The 24,301-nt window shown below is 41.5% G+C and overlaps 1 long non-coding RNA gene across 1 annotated transcript; it reads right to left on the bottom strand.

Annotated features, from left to right (window-relative positions):
* Nucleotides 1-435: 435 nt before the first annotated feature.
* LOC134287400 (uncharacterized) lies at nucleotides 436-9,213 on the bottom strand. Its single transcript, XR_009997275.1, has 2 exons — nucleotides 7,264-9,213; nucleotides 436-978 (listed from the first exon to the last, which is right to left on the bottom strand). It is a non-coding gene; the product is annotated as an uncharacterized LOC134287400 (long non-coding RNA).
* Between the last annotated feature and the right edge of the window lie 15,088 nt (nucleotides 9,214-24,301).

The raw sequence follows: 24,301 nt of genomic DNA, 5'->3' as shown, positions 1-24,301 counted from the left end.
GTCAAATTTATTCCGTAAGTGGATAATGTCTTCGTATGAAGATCAAACCTATCAATTTGACCTCTTTCTTCTGAAATGATTAGAACGCTTTGTCGAGCATCACACCCGTGATGTTTTTCTAGCAAACATGCCTTTCCATGGGAACCAACATGGTTACCAAAATGGAAAGTCCACTGTGATTTGTTTCCACAATGTTGTTTACTATATCGGAAAAGCATTCATTCAAGAACAATTTTGTTTGGGTGTTTTCTCGGATTTCCAGGATACTTTTGAACACGTACCTTACGATTCCATATTGGAAGCCGCATGGATTGTCCTATTTATCTTTCAATGATTTCCAATTGGATTTACCAAATTCTCAAAAACCAACATCTCTTCTCGGCATTACGTCAAGCAGCGATTAGGAAATTGAGTGTTTGTGGATGCCCCCATGCGGGAGTCTTGCCATCACTTTTGAGGAATCTCGTAGCAGAAACGCAATTAAGATAACTCAATGTGGTTTTCCTACTTATGATTTTGTCCATCACAAGCCTCAACAGGCTGCTTCATTTGTATATCTTAGCTGAGAATCCGACTGTGGAACTTTGAATCATTTGATATGTAACTACCCAGTTTTTACGCAACTGCGTTTCCGAGTACTCGGTAAACACTTGATTAAGTGAAACTGACCTAAGAAGCCTGAATCTTCAGGATGTTCTGTTGTTCTGAGCCCGTTGTGACAAGTAGCTATAGGCTTACTTTACGCTTTATGCGTTTTTTACAGTGCCCTTTACAGGGCGCTGTTTGAACCCGTTGTGGTACGCTTATGCGATTATGTCGACCCTATTCCCTTACCTTCCCTTTCCCTATCCCATCCCTTATTCCTCCCTTCGCTCTCCCTCAGGTAAATGATGAATAGGCTCGTATTCATGGCGATGGCACAAATTTCCCAAATGGAGGAGAACGTGCCTCTTGAGCCGACCTACTGATACCTGATACCTGATGTATTAGGTATGGGAAAATAGGGGGAGAAGGGGGGTGTCAAAAATCGTAAAAAATGCTACGCCATTTATGGATGGCCCCTAACCATGCGATCTGTCAATTCGTTTAGCCAAACGAGATTTACGGAACGATAACGACTGTGGGTTGTGTGACGTCATTTTCTATTAGTACACACTAAATTCACTATAAAACACTCTAAAATTGCGTAATTCAAATATTTCTCCCCAAGTCTGTAGATTCTATAGTGTCTATATTCGGTAGGTCCATGTCCTGCCAAATAACAGCTGTAGACACCATCTCTATAAATAATAAGCATCCCGCACCAGCGTCTCCCAATAGGAGAGTTCGTATCAAATGGCTCATCAACTGAACATTTTTGACCTACCCAACAACTAAGACATCATTTTTCTAAGAAATCAGGATACTGAGATATTATGAGATAAAAAATTTGCATGCTATCTAGCACTGCCTAGTGGTGGAATATCGAATCAAACGGTCCATAATCTATAAGTTCTTGACCAACCAAACAACTTTGCCGAAGACATCAACTATATAAGTAATCAGGATCCTGATATATATGAGATTTAAATTTTAATAGTGCTACGTCTGTTTGTCTCTGATTCCTCTTGGGTTTATTCAAATATTACGAAACGCAAAATTTGACAACTTAAGGGCTCCTCCCTTCTCCGTGCAACAACTTTTGTATGTAATATTTTAAATGAAACGTAACACAGCGCTAGACCACCTCCCACTCCTTTGCGTTACGTAATATTTGAATGACCCCTTTTGACCCGCTGGACATATGTCTACTCGTCTACAGCAGTGCGATTTACCCTATTGTTTCGGTACGTCTTGTCCGCTTGTTTAGGTACGTTATATCCTGTAGATCGGGGGCATTTTTCAATGCTCACTAGCACCACCTAGCGGAAACTTCCCGAACTAAATTGTTCATCACTAGATAGGCCTTGACTTTCCTAACATCTTTGCTGAAAACATCACCCTTTCAAAAAGTAAGGATCACGAGATACGCGAGAATATATGTTGGGGTCCAATGGACCCCAGGGTCCCAAAACGGACCTTCATTTAAGGTATCCTCTTGAGGGTTAATAAACGAAACTTGTATAAAAAATGCGCTTTTTCAATAAAATATACGATTTATTCAAAGAAGGCTATCAGTTCCTTAAGCCATTGCCTACCTTTAGGCGTTATTCTCGGTTTGGGGAATTTTAATGTTTAAATATCTCAAAAAGTGCATAATTTGTAAGAATTATGACAACATATTTGAAATCAGAGACCCCAAATTTAGTAAGTAAGTGTATTTTCCATACTAACGAACATTGTTCACTTAGGTGATCAATGTTACCCCAAATCAACAAAATCAAAAATTAGATCAAAAAGTTTATTCAATCATGTTTTAAAGTGTCACTATACTTTTTCGAGTAGCTTAACACATACTCAGAGGGCCAGTACTTGTTTTAAAAATATAAAACATGTAACGTTTGCTTTAACAAGAGAATTATTCAAGAAAACTCGAGAATTTTGATCAATGATACCCCGGATTACGGTATTACAAGTTTTATTTTTCTGTTAAATGTACTAGTTTAACTTATAAGCTTTTCGTAAGTAGTGCTCTGAAGTAACCACCATAAGATCTCAACCAAATCATGTTTGGTGGCCACTTTCATGTCATTTCAGGCATAAAATCAATTATCAGCTATGTGAAGTTCAGATATCAGGGAGTTCAAAATGTAAATGTCTCGTATTAAAATCTGAATCGGGATGCTCGCTTTGGATTACAAATTCCTTGACAAAATTGAAGCCATGAAAGCAACGAACAAAAAGGCAACCTGCCAGGGAAATTACCATTACAGGATTAAGTGTAAAATTAGCCTAAGTTAAAATATACGTAAATAAAATTTACAAAAAAAAACAGTACAGGATTGAGTGATGGACCAACAACAATTATGAAATTTCGTCATCCTAGGGGCTGTCCATTAATTACGTAAGGGTTTAAAGGGGGAGGGGGGGTTTGAAAAATCTTACGAGCCATATAAAAAATTTTGGGCTCTCATACAAAAAATCTTACAAGGGGGGGTGGGGGTGTCGGAAAATCGTAAAAAATCCCTTACGTAATTAATGGACAGCCCCCTATCACTAGGGTCACAGGCAGCGTTGCCAACCTTCCAGATTTATCTGGATTTATCCAGATTTTTGAGGTCTTATTTTGCAAAAATCTGGAAGATCCAGACATTTGTTTTCGGAATTTGTAAGGTTTTTCTCGGAATTTGTAAGGTTTTGTACGGAATTTGTAGGGTTTTTCCCACAATCCAGACTTTTCCAGACAAAACTTCCTAAATCATCCAGATTTTTCAAAAATTGACCTGGCGACCCTGGTCACAGGGCAAAATATATGTTCTGTGTTGTGTATGTCCATATGTGATGTCCTAATTTATTACGCATTTGTAGTGTTCCACTAAAATGTCATGCACGCAGAAGTCGGTCCACTCAGAAATAAGCAAGATCTACTCAAATTTGTATTCGTCCCATGGCATTCCTAAAGTGAGCAAGAGGAACCTTACTCAAACCAGCTTGAGAGCGTTTCACACATTGAAGCGTTCGCACTACTTTTCGGAAGAATGTGTAACTGTCACTCATAGGGCGAATGCTTCGTTTGTTTAGAAAATGTGTGACAGTTACACATTCTGTTTCTAATTGAGACGGCAAAAACGATGTCAATGCCTGCTCGCACTTACAGGGAATGACGTTCAAAATTGTCAGAAAAAAGTAAGAAAAACAAACAAAAACTATTCCCATCCTCTTCCCTCTTCTCCAGTAGTAAAATGTCTTATTGATGCATATTAAAAAAAAAAAGATGTTTTTCGCAGCATATTTTGACTGTAAATATATATTTAATGTAATTCTTTATGTAATAAAAACTTATATAGGGTGACAAAGGGTATTATCGGTAGGTTTGTTCTCTTCGTCCTAGGGAGTTTTTGTGAGCCACATTGCCTGAAATTTGGGCATACAACTCAGTTTGGTTGAGAAGGATTTGAGGCCTACCATGGGCCTACTCTGAAATAAACCGGATTAAAAAAAAACATGACGAAGAGAACAAAACTGCTGAAAATACGCAAGTTCCCCTATTATTATTAGTACCGTAATCTGGGGGGAAGTTGATCACTTTTCCTCCATTATTTTGAATAAAATCAAGTACAATGCACATGACTCCAAACAAATATTTTTAAAACATGTACTGAGTGGACCTGTTTCAAGTTCCGTAAACGAAATTCTTACAAGAAATTGCTAAATTTTATAAAAATTGCTCAAATGGCCAAATTAGAAAACTTTCAATCCGGGGTGAAGTTGATCAACAAACGACATAACATTCTAAGAATGGAAAATTATTGAACAAACTAAATTTGATGATGCTGAATCCGAATAAGTTTTTAAAATTCTTACAACTGGTGAAATTTGTAAGTTAAAAATAAGATAAAGTTTAGTAAGTTACAGAATGACCCACATTAAACGCCTAAAGGTATGCAATTGCCTTAAAAAACGTCTTTCTTTCGCAAAAATATGCTTTTTTCAAATAAAACTTATATGTTAACATCAAATTTAACTCAAAGCTATGTTCAATAAGCCTACCATGAATAAATAAAAGTGTTTTGTGAGTCATCCGATATACAAGGCGTTGCTGGGAGGCGATTTTTTGAAAGGCAGTCTTTTCGCCGAGTTTCAATATGCATCCAAAAAAGTCGATTTTTTTATGTAAAATCTGTCACAATTGCCATAACAATTTTCAATAATTCTTCAAATATATTCACACGATCGATTTACATCAAAAGTTCTTCCATTAAAACAGAATTGAGGCATCCTCAGCGGTTGAAGGACGTGGACCCCATTGTGATCAACTTCACCCCCAGATTACGGTATTATACAAAACTTTGTCGATCCTGCGGGCATCCAGCGTCTCGACTTGATGCGTCTACAGCCCAGCTGTATATCGGGTTTACGCGCGGGTCGCTGCTTTCGAAGGGCAGTAAAGCGGCGTGGTTGCCTCTCACCCCAGATGGTCTAGGTTCAATCCTAGTCGACGCCGTCGGTATTTCTATAAATAAATACAATACAGTACAATTTCTGAGACAAAAATATCTGTTCACGCCTTACCTCGGATAGAAGCTAAAGCCGTGGATTCGATATGTAGGGTCCCAGGTGTGGTAGCTGTCTCCTTGGACGTCGTAATTTAAGGCCTCCTAGACCCAGCCGACGTACAAACACAACTGGCGCCGAACGGTGCTAGTATGCCAGAAATGATGCTGTAATGTTATAATAAAATATAAAGCATAAATGATAAAACTAACAATAACATGTTTTGCTTTTGTTACATACCGTCCATGCTTCCTATCCGCGATCATGTTTTGGGCAGTTATCATCACTCTTGATGTTGGCCTGGCTTTGCCTTTATAGTGGTCGATCTTGGAACGATGCAGCATCGAAGGTTATGGAGGGAATATGCAATGCAATACAACTTCCTCTAAGTGTAGTATTCGGCGGGTCCGGGGCGAGATCAACCATGCGAAAGTATTCCTCAGCAGAGCCGAGCGCATCAATTTGAGCTTTATTTCATTCAGTATATTCCTGTTTCATTCACAATCCGGTTCCTTTTCATCGGTTACTCCGTTTCCACCGGTTATTTCGTACTCTGTCCACCTCTGACCAACAGCTGAGACCAACTACCGCCGTTTCAAAATTGCGTTTTGGCCGGCTATTAACCGCTGGTAGCTGGCCCAGCCTTCGCTTCCCGTAGCGCAGCGAAGTTACTCAGCATGGGATTTACTGTCGTCCTTATGCTTGCTTTTTGGGTAAAAAACGCCGCACACGCCAGAAAATCATAGATCATGCTCTGCTTGGCCGTCACCTTCAAAGCCAACACATCGTGCAACCGGAACCAACAGGCGATGGCCGTTGCAGCATTCCGTGCTGCCAGCTCTTGCTGGTCCCCCAGGTAAACGTGGTACGGCCCCTGTTTGGTGGCCGGGGCCAGACAAACAATATGTAGGTTTGAATCTTCTGGCCCAGCTGCGTAACCGCTGAAGGGATTGTCACCGTCGAGAGGCTGTAATGATACAAAAAAAATGTCCATTAAATAGAATGTAGAAACCGTATATCGACTCTCTACATCTCGATGTACTTACCTTACAGGTCAGGCTAAGGCCGGGGTGGCCTCTGCTGTACATAGTAGCCGCCTCCATTCCACTCGGTCCATGGCTGTTTGTCTCCAGTTCCGCACTCTGCGTAGGGTCCGCAGATCGTCCATTTTAGGCGGGTTGTTATCCGACATCCTGATGACGTGACCCGCCCACCGTAGCCTCCCGATTTTCACGGTGAGGACGATGGTTGGTTCTCTCAGCAGCTGATGCAGCTCGTGGTTCATTCGCCTTCTCCGAGTCCCGTCTTCCATCTGCACTCCGCCGTAGATGGTACGCAACACCTTCCGTTCGAAAACTCCAAGGGCGCGTTGGTCCTCTGCACGTAGGGTCCATGTTTCGTGCCCATAGAGGACGACCGGTCTAATCAACGTTTTGTAGATGGTTAACTTCGTGTTACGGCGAACTTTATTCGATCGTAGAGTTCTGCGGAGTCCAAAGTAAGAACGATTTCCTGCCACAATGCGCCTCTGAATTTCTCTGCTGGTGTCGTTGTCGTCGGTCACCAGTGAGCCCAAGTACACGAATTCTTCAACCGCCTCGATTTCATCACCGTCGATATAAATTCGGGGTGGCGGGCGCGGTGATTCCTCCCTGGAGCCCTTTGCCATCATGTACTTTGTCTTCGACACATTAATGACTAATCCGATTCGCCTGGCTTCACTCTTTAGTCGGATGTACGTTTCCGCCATCGTCTCAAATTCACGAGCAATAATATCGATATCATCAGCGAAACCAAGCAGCTGAACGGACTTCGTGAAAATCGTCCCACTCGTGTTTATCCCCGCTCTCCTTATTACACCCTCTAAAGCAATGTTGAACAGCAAGCACGAAAGACCATCACCTTGCCGTAACCCTCTGCGAGATTCGAAGGGATTCGAGTGTCCCTGATACTCGAACTACGCACATCACTCGATCCATCGTCGCCTTGATCAACCGTATCAGTTTATCCGGGAATCCGTATTCGTGCATAATCTGCCATAGCTGTTCTCGATCGATTGTATCATACGCCGATTTGAAATCGATGAACAAGTGATGTGTGGGCACGTTGTATTCGCGGCATTTCTGCAACACCTGGCGGATGGCGAACATCTGGTCCGTTGTAGCGCGTTCACCCATAAATCCAGCCTGATATTGCCCCACGACCTCTCTTGCAATCGGTGATAGACGGCGGCATAAAATTTGAAAGAGTATCTTGTAGGCAGCGCTCAGTAGTGTGATCGCGCGGTAGTTCCCGCAATCCAACTTGTCGCCCTTTTTGTAGATGTGACACACGATACCTTCCATCCATTCCTCCGGTAATACTTCCTCCTCCCAAATCTTGGTAATGACCCAGTGTAGTGCTCTCACCAGTGCTTCTCCACCGTATTTTAGAAGCTCGCTTGGTAGTTGATCTGCTCCAGCGGTGTAGGGATTCAATGAAACACGTCCAGTTGCGACTATCAAGTCCTTTATTCTGACATATCTTACAACCTACTTATATTACAGTCTAGTACAGTTCGGCCATCTTGACTTTACACATCGTCCTCGATGTGAAACAACCGCCTGATGTCAGGTTCCTTCAAACTCCAACACTCGGTGACATGCTCTCAGATGTTGTGATAAACTTTCTTCTGGGGAATACACTCAGCTTCTCCGTTGATAATGGCAGCTAGGTTACAGTTAGCACATTTTATTCCAAAACTCCTATCGTAGATGTTATATCTCGAGAGTAATGTGCCATATTCAGCAGTCCTTTTCGAACTCCAACTTCTGTCTTCAACAACTAGTTTATTTTATACAGTCCGTATCTTCTATTTGACTTCGTAACTCCTCTCTAACGCTGTGTTGTTAGAGAGCAATGCACCACATACAGATTACTTTCGGGTGTACACTCAAACCTCCATTTAGGTAGGATCCATTTAGGTAAAATCTATTTAGGTCCCTCCATTTAGGTAACGTTACCTAAATGGAATTTGATTGCCATTGGTCATCATTGATGACGTCAAACCCGACATCAACCTATCATTGACCTGTTTTCATTTTGGCCGGCAAACCCAATATAGACCCAACAGTTGTTCGATGTTGGTCCAACAGTGGCCCAACATACGATAAAAATTGACCCGACATTCAACAATTTTTCAGTCTGGCGGAATTTTGCAGAGTTTTTCGTGTTTCGTGCCCATCTAGTCATTTGAATGACAAGTCTGACCTGAGACCCTCCAAAACCCCCGAAAATGCCCCTAAAGCCCCTCCTTTTCTGAGACTCCCTTGAAAGTCTTCTGAAACTCCGCATGGCCCCCTTTAAATCTCCTAGTCAATCTCCCTTCTTGAACTTACTTTCAACCTTGTACTCCATTTAGGTAATAGACTGAATCCATTTAGGTAATGAATCCATTTAGGTAAAAATTCTATTTAGGCAGTCCCGACTCATTACCTAAATGGAGGTTTTGGTGTACTTGTTTGTCTTCACGTGTGAGTAACAGTTCTCTTGGCGGATAACTCGAAATTTGGAACATCTTGAAAAGAACGAAGGTTGTAATCCCACTTCTGAAATTGTAGGGATTCAATGAAACACGTCCAGTTGCGACTATCAAGTCCTTTATTCTGACATATTTTACAACCTACTTATATTACAGCCTAGTACAAGCGGCTTTGTTGTTTTTCAACTGGCCAACCTCCTCATCAATCTCTTGAAGGTCAGGGGCCGGAAGTCTTTCGTCCTGTGCACATACTCCTAGATCTGTTACCACGCCACCTTCGGTACTTGCAACGTCGCCATTGAGGTGCTCATCGTAATGCTGCCGCCACCTCTCGACCACCTCACGCTCGCTCGTGAGAATATTCCCGTGATTATCTCGGCACATGTCAGCTTGTGGCACAAAGCCTCTGCGCGAGCGGTTCAGCTTCTCGTAGAACTTTCGTGTGTCCTTAGCGCGGTACAGCTCTTCCATCGCTTCGTGATCTCGTTCTTCCTGCTGGCGCTTCTTCATCCGGAAGACTGAGTTCTGCCTGTTCCGTGCCTGTTTGTAACGTGCCTCATTCGCTCTCGTACGATGTTGCAGCATTCCTGCCCATGCTGCATTCTTCTCGTTTTTCAACTGTTCTTATTCGCCGTCGTACTAGTCGTTTCTGTGATTCGGAGTCGCGAAGCCTAGTGCTGTAGCCGAGGTACTACCTATGGCGGATCGGATGTCCCTCCAGTCATCTTCAAGTGTAGCTGCGCCAAGCTGCTCTTCTGTCGGTAGGGCCACTGCTAACTGCTGCGCGTAGTCTTGAGCCACTTCTACGTTACGAAGTTGCTCGATGTTGAGCCGCAGCGTTCGACTTCGACGCGTGGTGATAACCGTCGAAAGTTTTGAGCGCATGCATACAGCGACTAAGTAGTGATCCGAATCTATATTCGCACTGCGGTATGTGCGGACATTGGTTATATCCGAGAAGAACTCACTGTCGATTAGAACGTGGTCGATTTGGTTTTCTGTTTGATGGTCGGGGGATCTCCAGGTGGCTTTGTGGATATCTTTGCGGGGGAAGAAGGTGCTTCGGACTACCATACCACGGAAGGCTGCAAAGTTTACGCATTGCTGGCCGTTATCATTCGATACGGCGTGCAGGCTGTTTCGCCCGATTACCGGTCTGTACATTTCCTCCCTTCCTACCTGCGCGTTCATGTCGCCGACAACGATTTTCACGTCACGCGGCGAGCAACCATCGTATGTTTGCTCTAACTGCACGTAGAACGCTTCATTCTCGTCATCGGGTCTCTCTTCGTGTGGGCAGTGGACGTTGATGATGCTGTAGTTGGAGAAACGGCCCTTAACTCTCAACATGCACATCCTTGCGTTGATCGGCTGCCACCCGATCACACGTTGTCGCATCTTGCCCAACACTATAAATCCTGTTCCCAGTTCATTGGTGGTGCCACAGCTTTGGTAGAAGGTAGCCGCTCGATGCCCGCTTTTCCACACTTTCTGTTCAGTCCAACAAAGTTCCTGCAACGCCACGATGTCGAAGTTGCGGGGATGTAGTTCGTCGTAGATTTTCCTGTCACATCCTGCGAAACCAAGTGACTTGCAATTCCATGTTCCAAGTTTCCAATTGTAGTCCTTATTTCGTCGCGTGGGTCTTTGCCGATTGTATCGAGTCGTATTTTCTCCTATGGTATTCGCAATGGGGATTTTTACGGGTGGCTTATTGGGCCTACGCCCACACTCCTTTCTCGCCGGAGGGACATCAGTCCAGAAGCTCAACGACACGCTCATGTTTTCCCTAATAGACCTTACCAGTTCATATTGGCAAATAACAATCAAGCCAGGTCACCGGAAGTTCACGGGATTCTTGTTCGAAACAAAATCATACGTGTTCAACGTCCTTCCATTTGGATTATGCACTGCTGTGGCCAGTTTCTCTCGTGCGCTGACATCGTGCCAGTTCTGTTTAACGTCCCAACCAACACTGGGACGACCTCCTTGGATCTAGCTGGGCGTGATGCATCATTTCTTACTAAGTCGCTGGATGTCAGAACAGACGCTGTTCGAGCCGCACTTCCTTGGTGAACAGACGCTCGGAACATACCTCCTCAATCTAGGTGGTCAGAAGGACAACACTGCCCAGGCTGCACTACCAGCTAAGCACACAACTCTTAGCTGGCGGTCTTTGTCATCGCTTGACCCGTGGAAGCATGAGGTAGGAACTTGTGAGGACCAGAGCTATGTTGGACGCTCTCCTTATCGGCTCACCGTTTTGCAGCCCTGAGCATTGGTGATCTTTTATGTTTAGGCGACAGTAGCGCCTGCCACGTCGCTGGTCAATGTGGGGAAGGGGAAGGAAGTGATGATTGCAATCGTTTGTATCCACATCAGACCGAAAATACCTCTGCGTCTGCACAAACTCATGCGGATATCGGAGTGTTGGGTGGATATGGGAGGGTTCACAGAATGGTGCGTGGATACCTGGCGTAAAATGATATATGTAGATTAGTGCGATTATTACTATGAAGCTAATGCGGCACAGTTCGCTTGATTGTATAACTTGTAGGCTTTATCTGATAGATTGACACTGTGCTGTGAAAGTTGGAAGGAAGGCAAACGGTTATTCAACCGTTTATTGTTTTAACGATGGCTATAAACATATGAATATACACGAGTTGTATGTATAGAGATGAGAGTATAGAGAAAGTGGATAGAAAGATACAAAGCAGAAGGAAATGGAAGGGCCAGGGATTGAATCCTGGACCTTCTGTATATGAATCAGAAGCGGTAGCAACCAGGCTTGACAGAAACTCCCTCGCGAGAAAATGAGGAAGCGATTTTGGCGATTTTCTGAGGAGTGAAAATAAAACTCAGAAATCACAACGCAAATCCTCAACAGCACCGAGCGCGAGCTTGCAGGGCAGCGAGGAGTTCGTCCAACACTCATAATTGCTTGTTGTGTTTCTCACGTCCACTCACACTCAAAAAGCTCTCGCGAGTTCCACTCCCATACAAAGACAGACTCTCGAGGCGAACATCGCACTCAAAAACCAAAAATAATCATCGGCTCTTTTTTCATTCCCCTCTTCCTCGCTCAGTTTTTACTGCCTCTCTGTTTGGGGTTTGTTCGCTCCCTCGCGACGAGGCAAAAGCAAAACACCGCTCTAGAGCATGTTGCAAAACTCTTTTGATTTCGAGGAGGATTATCAAGCCTGGTAGCAACTAGACCACCAAGCTCATCTCGTAGCTACTGAACGTATTACTATGTAAAAAGTGTAGGGCTCGATTGTTGATATTATCCAACATAGTCCAATGGTTCATTTTACGCCCATCTCCCCTGTAAGTACGTGGAGCAGATTTGCTTCCTTCGTCACGTCTGCCGTCGCATCCGTGTCATCCACCGCCGAGAGGTCCCGCAAAGGGCCTCGGTCAGTCAGTCAGTCAGTTGGTCCAAACAGGCAGAGATATCTACGCTACGTGTCCACTCCGTGCCTCTCCATGTCACCCGCCATCTACAGCAGCAGCGAGCGAGCGAGCGAACCGTCCAACGTCCAGCGTTTTTCACTCAACTCTCGGACGTCGGACTCGTCGATCGCTGCCGTCCATCTCCTTTCACCCTCTTTTTCTCGTTATGTTTCAAATGGTATAAATTTTTGTTATCACATTAATATGTCGAATTCAATAATATACAGAATTACTTTTTCATTCTCTGTGTGGTGAGCCGTGTGCTTGTGCGCGAAAATATCGCGTCAGATTCGCTCCACTCGAGCCGTGGCACGGTCGGATCCTGGTCCTTGGTCCAATGAGAGGCTGAAAAAAGCCATCCATTCCTGTAGCTCCTCACAATCTGGTGGGTTCTGGCATCGTCATCATCATCATCGCCGTCGTTCGACGGGACGGACTAAGCTGAGAGTAGGATGAAAATCGTTGCCGAGGCTGATTGCTGCTGCTGCTGCTGCTCCGGTTGCAGTTTCATTTAGTTCTGGTTTGATGTTGTTTTCCTTTGGATTCTGCCTTTTATGACTTTTTATGGGACTCCATTATGCCGTACACCAAAGAAGAGCATCTCATTCGGCCCTCAATTCGCTCAGTGATATTGAAATTTAAGTTTTATTGTTGAAGATTACAGGGTTGGAAGTGTACATAAAAGTAATCCAAGAGTTTCGAAAGAAAAGGACGAATATTAATGATCGGAAGCGTCGGATATGAGTTCGTTGACTGGTCTTTACTATTCCTTGATCTTTAGATTTATTTTTTTAACTAACCCATTTACGCCCAGCGATTTTTTTAATCAAATGGCCCCCAGCAGTCTATTCTACTAGTCTAGATCAGCAACTTTTTCGAAAATCGTGGCGAAATGAGTAAAGTTGGAAAGCTAGTGTCTCCAGCAAAGTTGTTGAGAAGGCCTGGGACTGTCCAACATCACGTAGTTTTGTGCATGTTCCCTCCGGCAGATGGCTCTGGTGAACATGGAACAGTCATAAACCAGTACACTAAGGTCTTTTTTAACACGGGGACACGTACCGAGTAAAAAAAACATGTGATAAACCATGTCAATTCATGAAAACAAAATTAGTGAAATCTGAAAAGGGAGAGAGGGAGGGGTAGTGAAGTAAGGGATGGTTCTGAGGCATAGTGGTGAGGGAGGCAATGGATGGTTCTAGAGTGTGGGGTAGGGCAGTGCATACTGGCTTCAAAGAAAATTTCAGATGATATTTAAGAGTTTTAAAAATGGTTAGACGAAGCGAAGGATCAAGGAGACTATCACAAAGTGTTCAAGAGAATATGAGGCTATGATTAAGTGGTGTATAAGGCTCAGGGATGTTCCAGGAAAGTTTCAGCAGATCTACATATGCAGCATATCAGGTTTTTTACAATTATAAATAGAAACTTTCTTAGCAAAAAAAACATTTTTACAATCGCATACGGTATGGTTAACACGATGATATTTTGATCTGTATAAAATCTAGGATTTTTGTCAAAATGTTCACTTGAAATTTCTTTATGGACTCATACCCAGACTATTGAATCCCCTTTTCTTAAATAATTCCATCAAAAATAACTTCACGGCATATTTCAGAAATTACGTAATATAGTCCTCTAGAAACTTTTTACCAGCTTTCTTGACTTATAAGCCTTCAAAGATACCACCAAGAATTATTTGGGCCACTTGTCGCCGTAATTCTGTAGAAAATGCTTCACCGCCCATATCCTGAACCATATATAGATTAAGGTATTTCTCCTGGAACATCTGAAAAATATATGTAATACTTCTGAATCAGGAATCTAGCTTCATTTAGCATCAAGTTTTCTGAAGAAATATGTCAGTAATAGCTTTGCTACTAAAAATATTGCAAAAAGGGTCATAAGTTATAGGGATATTACCAAAACAACTTAAAAATAGACTGAATAAATCTTCAGAATTCACATTCTGATATTTTGCCGAAAAGACCTTTGAAAATATGGCCATCTAGTAGTGTAGTACTATCTAGTAGGTCTAGATAGTATAGAATCTAATAAAAAAAAATGGAAATATGGGTAAAAAGATTTAGAGAGAACAGTTATATTTTAGTAGAAAACAATATTCTTTTTTTTTTTAATTTTCGGAAAATCCCGGGATTTTCGAAAAAACATATCTCGGGATTCGGGATTTTTTAGATCCCGGGAAATCCCGGGCAAGATCCTCTATCCTGTACTAATGCCTGGAGTAGTCTCTGGATAAATTCCTGGTGGAGGTTTTAGAAGAATTCTGGGAGGGACCTCTAGAAGAACTCCCGCAGCAATCTCTAGATGAACTCCTAGAGAAATCCCGGGATGAGTCCATGGAGAAACTCCCAGGAGAAATTTCTGGAGAAACCTCTTGAAAAATTCCTAGAGGAGTCCTTAGAAAAATTTCTAGAGAAATTATTGGAAGAATCCCTGGAAAAACTCTTGGAAAAATCCCTGGAGGAATCCCTGAAGCAATTTCTGGAGGAACCTCAGGAGGAATGCCTGGAAAGTTCTGGACAAATTCCTTGCGGAGTCCCAGGAAGGATTCCTGGATAAATTTGTAAAGGTTTTTTTGGGGAAATTCCGTGGAACTATCCCTGAAAGAATTCATGAAGGAATTCTTGTATGAATTCCTGGAGGAATCTCGAGAGAAATTCTGGAAGCAATAACTGGAGGAATTTCTGAAGAAGTTCCAAGAGAAATTTCTGAAGAAATTCCAAGAGAAATTTCTAGAGGAATTCCCAGAGGAATTTTTGGAGGAATTCCAGTAGGAATTGCGGTAGTTATTTCTGAAGGAATTCCTATGGGAGTTCCTGGATCAATTCCTGGAGCACTTTATGAAGAGATTCTTGGAGTAATTCTTAAGAAACCTCATGAGGATGATTCCTGGAGGCATCCTTAGAGGAATTTCTAGAGAATTACTTGGAATAATCCCTGGGGTAATTCTTTGAAAGTAACCTGGAGGAATCCCTGAAACAATTTCTGGAGGAACCTCAGGAGGAATTCCTGGACAAATCTCTATAGGAAATCTTGGGGAAATCCCGTGGAACTATTCATGAAAGAACTCCAGGAGGAATCCCTAAATGAATACATTGAGGAATCCCTGAATGAATTCCTGGAAGAATCTCTAGAGGAATTCTGGAAGGAATCCATGGTGAAATTTCTGAAGAAATTCCTGGAGCAATTTTTAGAGGAATTTAGAAAGGAATTTCTGGTTCAGGAGAAATTTCCAGATGAATTTCTTGAGGAATTTCAGGAGGAATCCCAGAAGGATTTTCTGAAGAAATTACTGCAGGAATCATCGGTGGAAGTTCTGGAGGGAACCATGAAATAAATCCTGGAGCAATGTGTAGAGGAAACCCTAGAGAAGAAGTACCTGGATTAATTCTTGGAGGAAACCCTGGAAGAAATTTCGGAATAATTCATGGAAGAATTCCTGGATCCATTAAGTGTAGAGTAGAATTAGCGTTTAAGTTAAAATACACATTAATACAAAAGAAAATCCTGGATCCATTCTTGAATAAATTCCCGGAGGAATTCTTGAGGAAATACCTGGGGTAATTCCTGAAGAAATTCTTGGTAGAACTCTTGCAGGAGTCCCTGGAGAAATGTCTGAATGAAATTCTAGAGGAATACCTGGAATAATTCTTGAAAAAAAATCCGGGAGGAATTTCCGAAGGAATTCCTTGAGGAAATCCTGGAGGAATCTCAAGATTTATTCCTGATGAAATGCAAAGTTCGATTTCTGAGGGAATTCCAGGAGGAGTTTCTGAAGAATTCTCAGGGAAATACTGAAGAAACCACTGAAATTCCTGAGGAAATTCTTAAATCCTGGATTAATTCCTGGGGGAGTTTATGAAGGAATCCCAACAAGAGTTCTTGCAGGATTTTTTAAAATAATCCCGTAATTCGTTTTTGAAAGAATAACAGAAGAAATTTCCGGTGAATCCCTGGAAGAACTCTTGAAGTAATTTCTGAAGAAACCCGATGAGGAATCCGGGAAGCAACCCCATGAGGAACTCTTTATGGAATCTCAGGAGAGCTTTCTTAGCGAATACCTGGAAGAATTTTTGTAGGAATATTTCTGGATAAAAAAAATGAAGAAATCAATGTCTGCAATAACTGTTGAAGGAATACTAGGATCCCTAAAGGTTTTTTAACAAATTTTTCAAGCAATTCTTGGAGTATTTTTTAATACACTAAGGTATTTTTTTACACGGCTTTTTTACACGGTTTCGCGAATTAACACGGTTTTTTTTTACACGGATTCGCGAATTAACACGGTTTTTCAACTTTCTCGCGCTAAGTGTCTAGAAGGGAACTCTTACTAAAGAAGAAATGGGATTTATGGGAAAGGGTTGCAAGGGAGTTGAAAAGTGGTATGAGGTGAAGGCGGATGATGATGTAAGAGGTCTGCAGGATAGGGATGTGTGGGGGGGTCTGTTTCTTGAAGGGGAGGGGAGGGGGTTAATATATGGGGGGCTAGGAGGGGTTAAATGGGGAGTTTCCTAAAGGTGATTTCTGGAGTATGGTTCAGCGTCCTACAGGTCCATGGAGCATAGTTCTGAAGATAAGTAATTTTCAAGGATATTCTAGGGCATCCAAGAACTTCCGCGAATAAAGGCCTTAAGATCTACAAGCGTAATCGATGGATTGTAGTCACATTACTGATACGGTGCAACATCATACAGGTCTTTAGATCACAGTTCTGTAGAGACGTAGTTTTCAAAGATATTGTAGGACCTCCAAGAACTTCCGAGAGTACAGGCCTGAAAATCTACGAGCGTAATCAATTAATTGTTGCTATATTACTGATGCAGTGTAACATCGTGCAGGTCCATGAAGGATTGTTCTGAAGAGAAGATATTTTAAGGATATTTTAAGACATCCAAGAACTTCCGCGAACAAAGGTCTTACGATCTACAAGCGTAATCGATGGATTGTAGTCACATTACTGATACGGTGCAACATCCTTCAGGTCCTTTCAGCATAGTTCTGTAGAGACGTAGTTTTCAAAGATATTCTAAGATCTCCAATAACTTTCGAGAGTACAGGCCTGAAAATCTACGAGCGTAATCAATTAATTGTTTCTATATTATTGATACGGTGTAACATCCTACAGGTCCATGGAGCATAGTTCTGAAGAGATGTTGTTTTCAAAGATATTCTTGGGCATCCAAGAACTTCCGCGAATAAAGGCCTTAAGATCTATAAGCGTAATGGATGAATTGTAGTCACATCACTGATACGGTGCAACAACCTAAAGGTCCTTAGAGCATAGGTCTGTAGAGACGTAGTTTTAAAGATATTCTAGGACCTCCTAGAACTTCCGAGAGTTTAGGCCTGAAAATCTACGAGCGTAATCAATTCATTGTTTCTATATTATTGATACGGTGTTAAATCCTATAGGTCCATGGAGCATAGTTCTGAAGAGAAATAATTTTCAAGAATATTCTAGGGCATCCAAGAACTTCCGCGAGTAGTGGCCTTAAAATCTACAAGTGTAATCGATGGATTGTAGTTACATTACTGATACGGCGTTACATCCTACAGGTCCATGGAGCATAGTTCTGAAGAGATGTTGTTTTCAAGGATATTCTAGGGCATCCAAGAACTTCCGCGAATAAAGGCCTTAAGATCTGGAAGCGTAATGGATGGATTGTAGTTACATTACTGATACGGTGCAACATCATACAGGTCTTTAGATCACAGTTCTGTAGAGACGTAGTTTTCAAAGATATTGTAGGACCTCCAAGAACTTCCGAGAGTACAGGCCTGAAAATCTACGAGCGTAATCAATTAATTGTTGCTATATTACTGATGCAGTGTAACATCGTGCAGGTCCATGAAGGATTGTTCTGAAGAGAAGATATTTTAAGGATATTTTAAGACATCCAAGAACTTCCGCGAACAAAGGTCTTACGATCTACAAGCGTAATCGATGGATTGTAGTCACATTACTGATACGGTGCAACATCCTTCAGGTCCTTTCAGCATAGTTCTGTAGAGACGTAGTTTTCAAAGATATTCTAAGATCTCCAATAACTTTCGAGAGTACAGGCCTGAAAATCTACGAGCGTAATCAATTAATTGTTTCTATATTATTGATACGGTGTAACATCCTACAGGTCCATGGAGCATAGTTCTGAAGAGATGTTGTTTTCAAAGATATTCTTGGGCATCCAAGAACTTCCGCGAATAAAGGCCTTAAGATCTATAAGCGTAATGGATGAATTGTAGTCACATCACTGATACGGTGCAACAACCTAAAGGTCCTTAGAGCATAGGTCTGTAGAGACGTAGTTTTAAAGATATTCTAGGACCTCCTAGAACTTCCGAGAGTTTAGGCCTGAAAATCTACGAGCGTAATCAATTCATTGTTTCTATATTATTGATACGGTGTTAAATCCTATAGGTCCATGGAGCATAGTTCTGAAGAGAAATAATTTTCAAGAATATTCTAGGGCATCCAAGAACTTCCGCGAGTAGTGGCCTTAAAATCTACAAGTGTAATCGATGGATTGTAGTTACATTACTGATACGGCGTTACATCCTACAGGTCCATGGAGCATAGTTCTGAAGAGATGTTGTTTTCAAGGATATTCTAGGGCATCCAAGAACTTCCGCGAATAAAGGCCTTAAGATCTGGAAGCGTAATGGATGGATTGTAGTTACATTACTGATACGGTGCAACATCATACAGGTCTTTAGAGCATATTTCTGTAGAGACGTAGTTTTTAAAGATATTCTAGGACCTCTAAGAACTTTCGAGAGTTCAGGCCTGAAAATCTACGAGCGTAATCAATTAATTTTAGCTATACTATTGATGGGGTGTAACATCCTACAGATCCATGGAGCATAGTTCTGTAGAAAAGAAATTTCCCAAATATGCTCTAGGTCATCCAAGAATTTCCGCGAATAAAGAATTCAAGACCTACAAGCGTAATAAATGGATTTTTGTCACATTACTGATACGGTGTAACATCCTACAGGTCCATGGAGCATAGTTCTGAAGAGAAGTTATTTTCAAGGATATTCTAGGGAAACCAAGAACTTCCGCGAGTAGTGGCCTTAAGATCTACAAGCGTAATCGATGGATTGTAGTTACACTACTGATATGATGTAACATCTTACAGGTCTTCAGAGCATAGTTCTGTAGAGACGTAGTTTTCCAAGATATTCAGGACCTCCAAGAACTTCCGCGAGTATATGCCTGAAGATCTTCTAGCGTATTCAATCAATTGTTGTTACATTACTGATACGGTGTAAAGTCATACAGATTTATTGAACACGGAGATGTCATTTGCAAAGATGTTCTAGGTCATCCAAGAACTTCCGCGAGATAAGGTCTTAAGATAAGAATCATGCATAATCAATAGATTATTGTAATATTACTGATGCGGTACAATATCCCACAAGTCCATGGAGCATGGTTCTGTAGAGAACTTTTTTCCAAAGATATTCTAGGTCATCCAGAATTTCCACGAGTGCAGAATTTAATATCTACAAGCGTAATTGATGGATTTTTTTCTACATTTTTAGTATGGTGTAACATCTTACAGGTCCATGGAGCATGGTTCTGTAGAGAAGTTATTTTCAAAGATGATCTAGTGCATCCAAGAACTTCCACGAGTCAAGGCCTCAAGATCTATAAACAAATTCGATCGGTAATTGTTGCATTACTGATGCCATGTAACATCCTATAGGTCTATGAAGCATGGTTCTGTAGAGATCTACTATCCAAAAACAATCTAGATCATCCTAGAACTTCTGCAAGTAAAAGCCGTACGGTCTACAAGTATTAAAATGAAATGTTGTTACATAACTGATGCGGTGAAACATCCTAAAGGTCCTTGGCGCAAGATTCCGTTAACGTGTTCTAGGTCATCCAGATCTTCCGCAAGTAAAGGCCTGAATCTACTAGTGTAATTAATCAATTGCTTTTACATTACTTATACGGTGTAACATCATACAGATTTATGGAGCACGGTTCTATAGAGAAGTGATTTTCAAATATTTTCTAGGTAATCCAAAATCTTTCGCGAGTAAAGGCCTTAAGATCAATAAGCGTAATCAATGGAGTTTTGTTGCATTACTGATCTTGTGTAACGTCCTACAGGTGCATGGAAGACAGTTCTGTAGAGTCTTGATTTCCAAGAATGCTTTAGGTCTTCCAAGTACTCTTGCGTTTATATACCTTAACAAACAACTATCGACAGTGACAACGCTTGTGATGTATGTAATAAACGTTATTTTTCAATCACGGATTATCACTGCACGATATGCAGGCATTGGGATTCAAACATTTGCATTATGGTAAACAATCGGACCGCAATTCCAGATGTAGTATTGCAACAATGCATTTGGAGATTTATTATGCGGGAAACGTTATTTTCGGGCGAGTGATTTATTGGCCGAAAGAAATTCGAGCGTTTATTATTCAGGTATTTGGAATTCGGACGAATGACATTCGAGTTTTGTTTCCAAAGCATCTCACTTTTGGAGTATAATGGGGTACTTATTGAGTATGTATAATCCAGTCAGCAACATTTATGTTTCGTAGCGATCAAACCCAAACAAAAATTACCCAATCATCTCTCTTTTGAATTCTTTACCAATGCGCATAAATAAGTCCGAAGTTGACCAAAGTTCATGACTATCGCAGTCGCAGTTGACAACCGGTAAACCTCAAGGATGTTGCATCGCATCAGTAATGAAGCAACAATTCATTGATTACGCTTAGAGATCCTAAGGGTTTTTTTCACGGAAGTTCTTGGGAAACATAGATATTCAGGTCTTTACTCATGGAAGTTCTTGGAAGACCTAGAACATCTGTGGAAATTATTTCTATACAGAAAAATGGTTCATGGACCTGTAGCATTCTACAACGTATTAGAAATGTAACATCAATCCATTGATTACGCTTGTAGATCTTAAGGCCGTTACTCGCGGAACTTCTTGGAGGTCCTAGATCATCTTTGGAAATTATTTCTCTACAGAACTATGCTCACTGGACCTGTAGGACGCTACACTGTATCAGTAATGTGTCAACAAACCATTGATAACGCTCGTAGATCTTCAGGTCTTTACTCATGGAAGTTCTTGGAGGACCTAGAACATCTGTGGAAATTAGTTTCTTATAGAAAAATTGTTCATGAACCTGTAGCATGGTACGATATATTAGAAATGTAACAACAATCCATTGATTACGCTTGTAGATCTTAAGGCCTTCACTCGCGGAAGTTCATGGAAGACCTAGCATATCTTTAGAAATGAATACTCTTCAATGCTCAATGGACCTCTGTGATGTTACAACGTATCGGTAATGTAGCAAGAAACCATTGGCTATGTTTGTAGTTCTTGTGGCTTTTACTCGCGGAAGTTCTTGGAGATCAAAATTGGAGGTCAAGTTTGAAAATTCTTTATTTACAGAACAATGCTCCGTAGACCTGTAGGATGTTGAACAGTATCAGTGATGTAACAATACAATCAATCGATTACGCTCGTAGATATTAAAGCCTTTACTCGCGAAAGTTCCTGGGTGTCCTGGAACATCTTTCTCTACACCACCATGCTGCGTGGACCTGTAGGGTGTTCACAGTCTCCTAAATAGATTCTTCATTTCGTCCGTCTAGACAGTCCTTAGCACCCCAAAATATCCTTTGCGATCTTCCTTTGAAACAGTATGCATTCTGCTCCCCATAGCCAATCCCTTGTTCCCTTCCCCACTAACCCCTAGATTCAACCCACTACCCCCCCCCCCCCTCCCTTTCCTTATTAACTCTCTAAAACAAACCTCGAATATCTGAAGGTGAGGACATTTCAAATATTTTCAGATTCCCCTCAGTTTTTTTGACCCGGATTCCCGAATCAGCACGGTATTTTTTTACACGGTTTCTCAAATTAACACGGTTTTTTTTACACGGTTTCGCGAATTAACACGTTTTTTTTTACACGGTTTCGCGAATTAACACGGTTTTTTTTACACGGTTTTTTTTTACACGGGACGTATCCCCCGTGTAAAAAAAGACCTTAGTGTAATTGCTAAGTAAAACTTTCTAAGATAATTTCAGGAATACTTTTCTGCAGAAATACTTCGAATCATTCCAGATGTAATTATTGGGGCAATCTCTAGTGGAGTTCTGAAAGGCATATATGGAGAAATTCCTGTAGAAATCTCTGAATACTGAATCTCTGGTAAAATTCCTGAAGGAAACCTCGAAAAAAGCACTGGAACAATTACTGGAGGAACCACTAAAGATATCCCAGGAAAAATCCTCGAAAAAATGTCTAGTGGAATCCCTAGATGAATTCTTGATTGAATTTCTGGAAGAATTCATGGCTTCTTGGAGCAAATATGGAGCAAAAAAAAATGGAAAAAAAAAATCTTGGAAGAATTGTTCGTACTCATATAGTTTACGAAACTATGAACAAATCTAAAACAGTCATTTTGATTACTCAAAACTACAATACTGATTTGCATATTCACATCCCATCCCGCTTAAAATTCATCTCAAGTCAGCAGTCGGGTCCAGAAGCACACCAAGATCATTCACTTGATCAACTCTACGGTGCAGAGTGCCATCTGTAGTTGAAAACTATTGGGTCCTTACTACGATGAAATGTCATCACAACACATTTCGGAATACTGACGATCAGTTTATTCCGACGGCACCAACTAACGAATAAATCCAGTACATTTTGGAGTTGATGACAATCCTCCACCGTGCGTAGGTACAACAAGGTAAAGTTTCAAATCGTCCGCGTATAAGAGTTTGACTTTGGCTCCCAGAAGTGCCGCAACATCATTGAAAAATAGCGTGAAGAGTAATGGGCCCAAATTACTGCCTTGAGGCACACCGGACAAACTAGTGAATGGTTCAGACACATAATAATCCAGTTGCACACGAGGTGTTCTATCAATCAGGTAAGAATGCAGCCATGATGTCAGCGTTGCTGATATGAAATTGCTATGGGATTTCTTGATGTTTCACCTTAAGAGTTGGTTTTACCTAATGAGATTACAATCTCATTCTAAAAACTATTGCTTCAAATTCATCTAATTCCGTTTGTCTCGAGTTCGTCGAAAATCGATAGTGCTCTAGAGCAACCATGGGAAGTAGAGGGCTAAAATCTAGTCATATATTTTGGAAGATTTGGCTTACTCAGTATAAGGAATCCAAACGATAAAATTGTCATTGCCCGACGTTTCGGCCTAATTTATTTGGCCCTTTCCAAGGCCAACCCTGTAGCCATAGTTAAGGTGAAAATGCATGTTAATTGACAGGAATGTGGTAGAAGTTATTAAAACACAATCCAATTCAACAAATCACGACACCAGAATCGGCTGCAAAGCAAAAACTGATATGGGTCATCAACCTCTCAGAATCGCAACGGGAGAACCACCCTATTAATTACACAGCTTGGGCGCAGTTACATTTACGATCCAAAAATTGATTTCGATCCTCGAGGCCATTGTTGAAATTCAATTTAAGTTGAGCAGTTTTTATTCTGTCTCCTTGCAGTGAAAAACAACTACACAATTCGCGACGCTCGTCGGTACTCGGTTCTTCATCCTCTACACTCTACAGGATGCACCCCGAGAGCGACAGAAAGACGTACAAGTCAGTTCTTACTACAAAGCTCCCGCAAACCCGAGAAAGCTTCGCTCCAGTATCATGGATATTGCTGATGTTACATGAAAAAAGCAGCTGAACGGTGAAAGAACATCGTGACGAAGGAAGTTTTTCTTTTTTTTTCCTCGGTTGAGTTTTTCAATTCAAATGTGTAACCGAAGATGATGCTGTGCTGACTACTGTTTCACATTGGGCGCATTCCATCTTCAGATGACCGCATGTATTGGCTACAGGCAAACATGTGGTGAAGGAAGAAAAAAACACTAGCATTGCAGGTAATGGAGAAATGCGATTTTCCTTCAGGAATGTGCGGGGATGAACGAGGACCAATATCATTGGCGTAGCTAGGATTTTTTTTTTTCTGGAGGGGGTCCAGAAGGGGCCTGACTTGAGATGACTTTTAAGCGGCATGTTCGCCTGATATATGAATATGCAAATCGGCATTGCAGTTTTGAGGAATCAAAATGACTGTTTTGGAACTAGCTGCAACTTTTCGAAATTTGGGCAACTAGTTTTCTATCAATAGACCAAA

This window comes from Aedes albopictus, chromosome 2, assembly GCF_035046485.1.
Source record: "Aedes albopictus strain Foshan chromosome 2, AalbF5, whole genome shotgun sequence".
In the NCBI taxonomy this organism is placed as follows: Eukaryota; Metazoa; Arthropoda; class Insecta; order Diptera; family Culicidae; genus Aedes; species Aedes albopictus.
The sequence above is the reverse complement of the archived record's forward strand: the minus strand, read 5'-3'. Positions and strand labels throughout refer to the sequence as shown.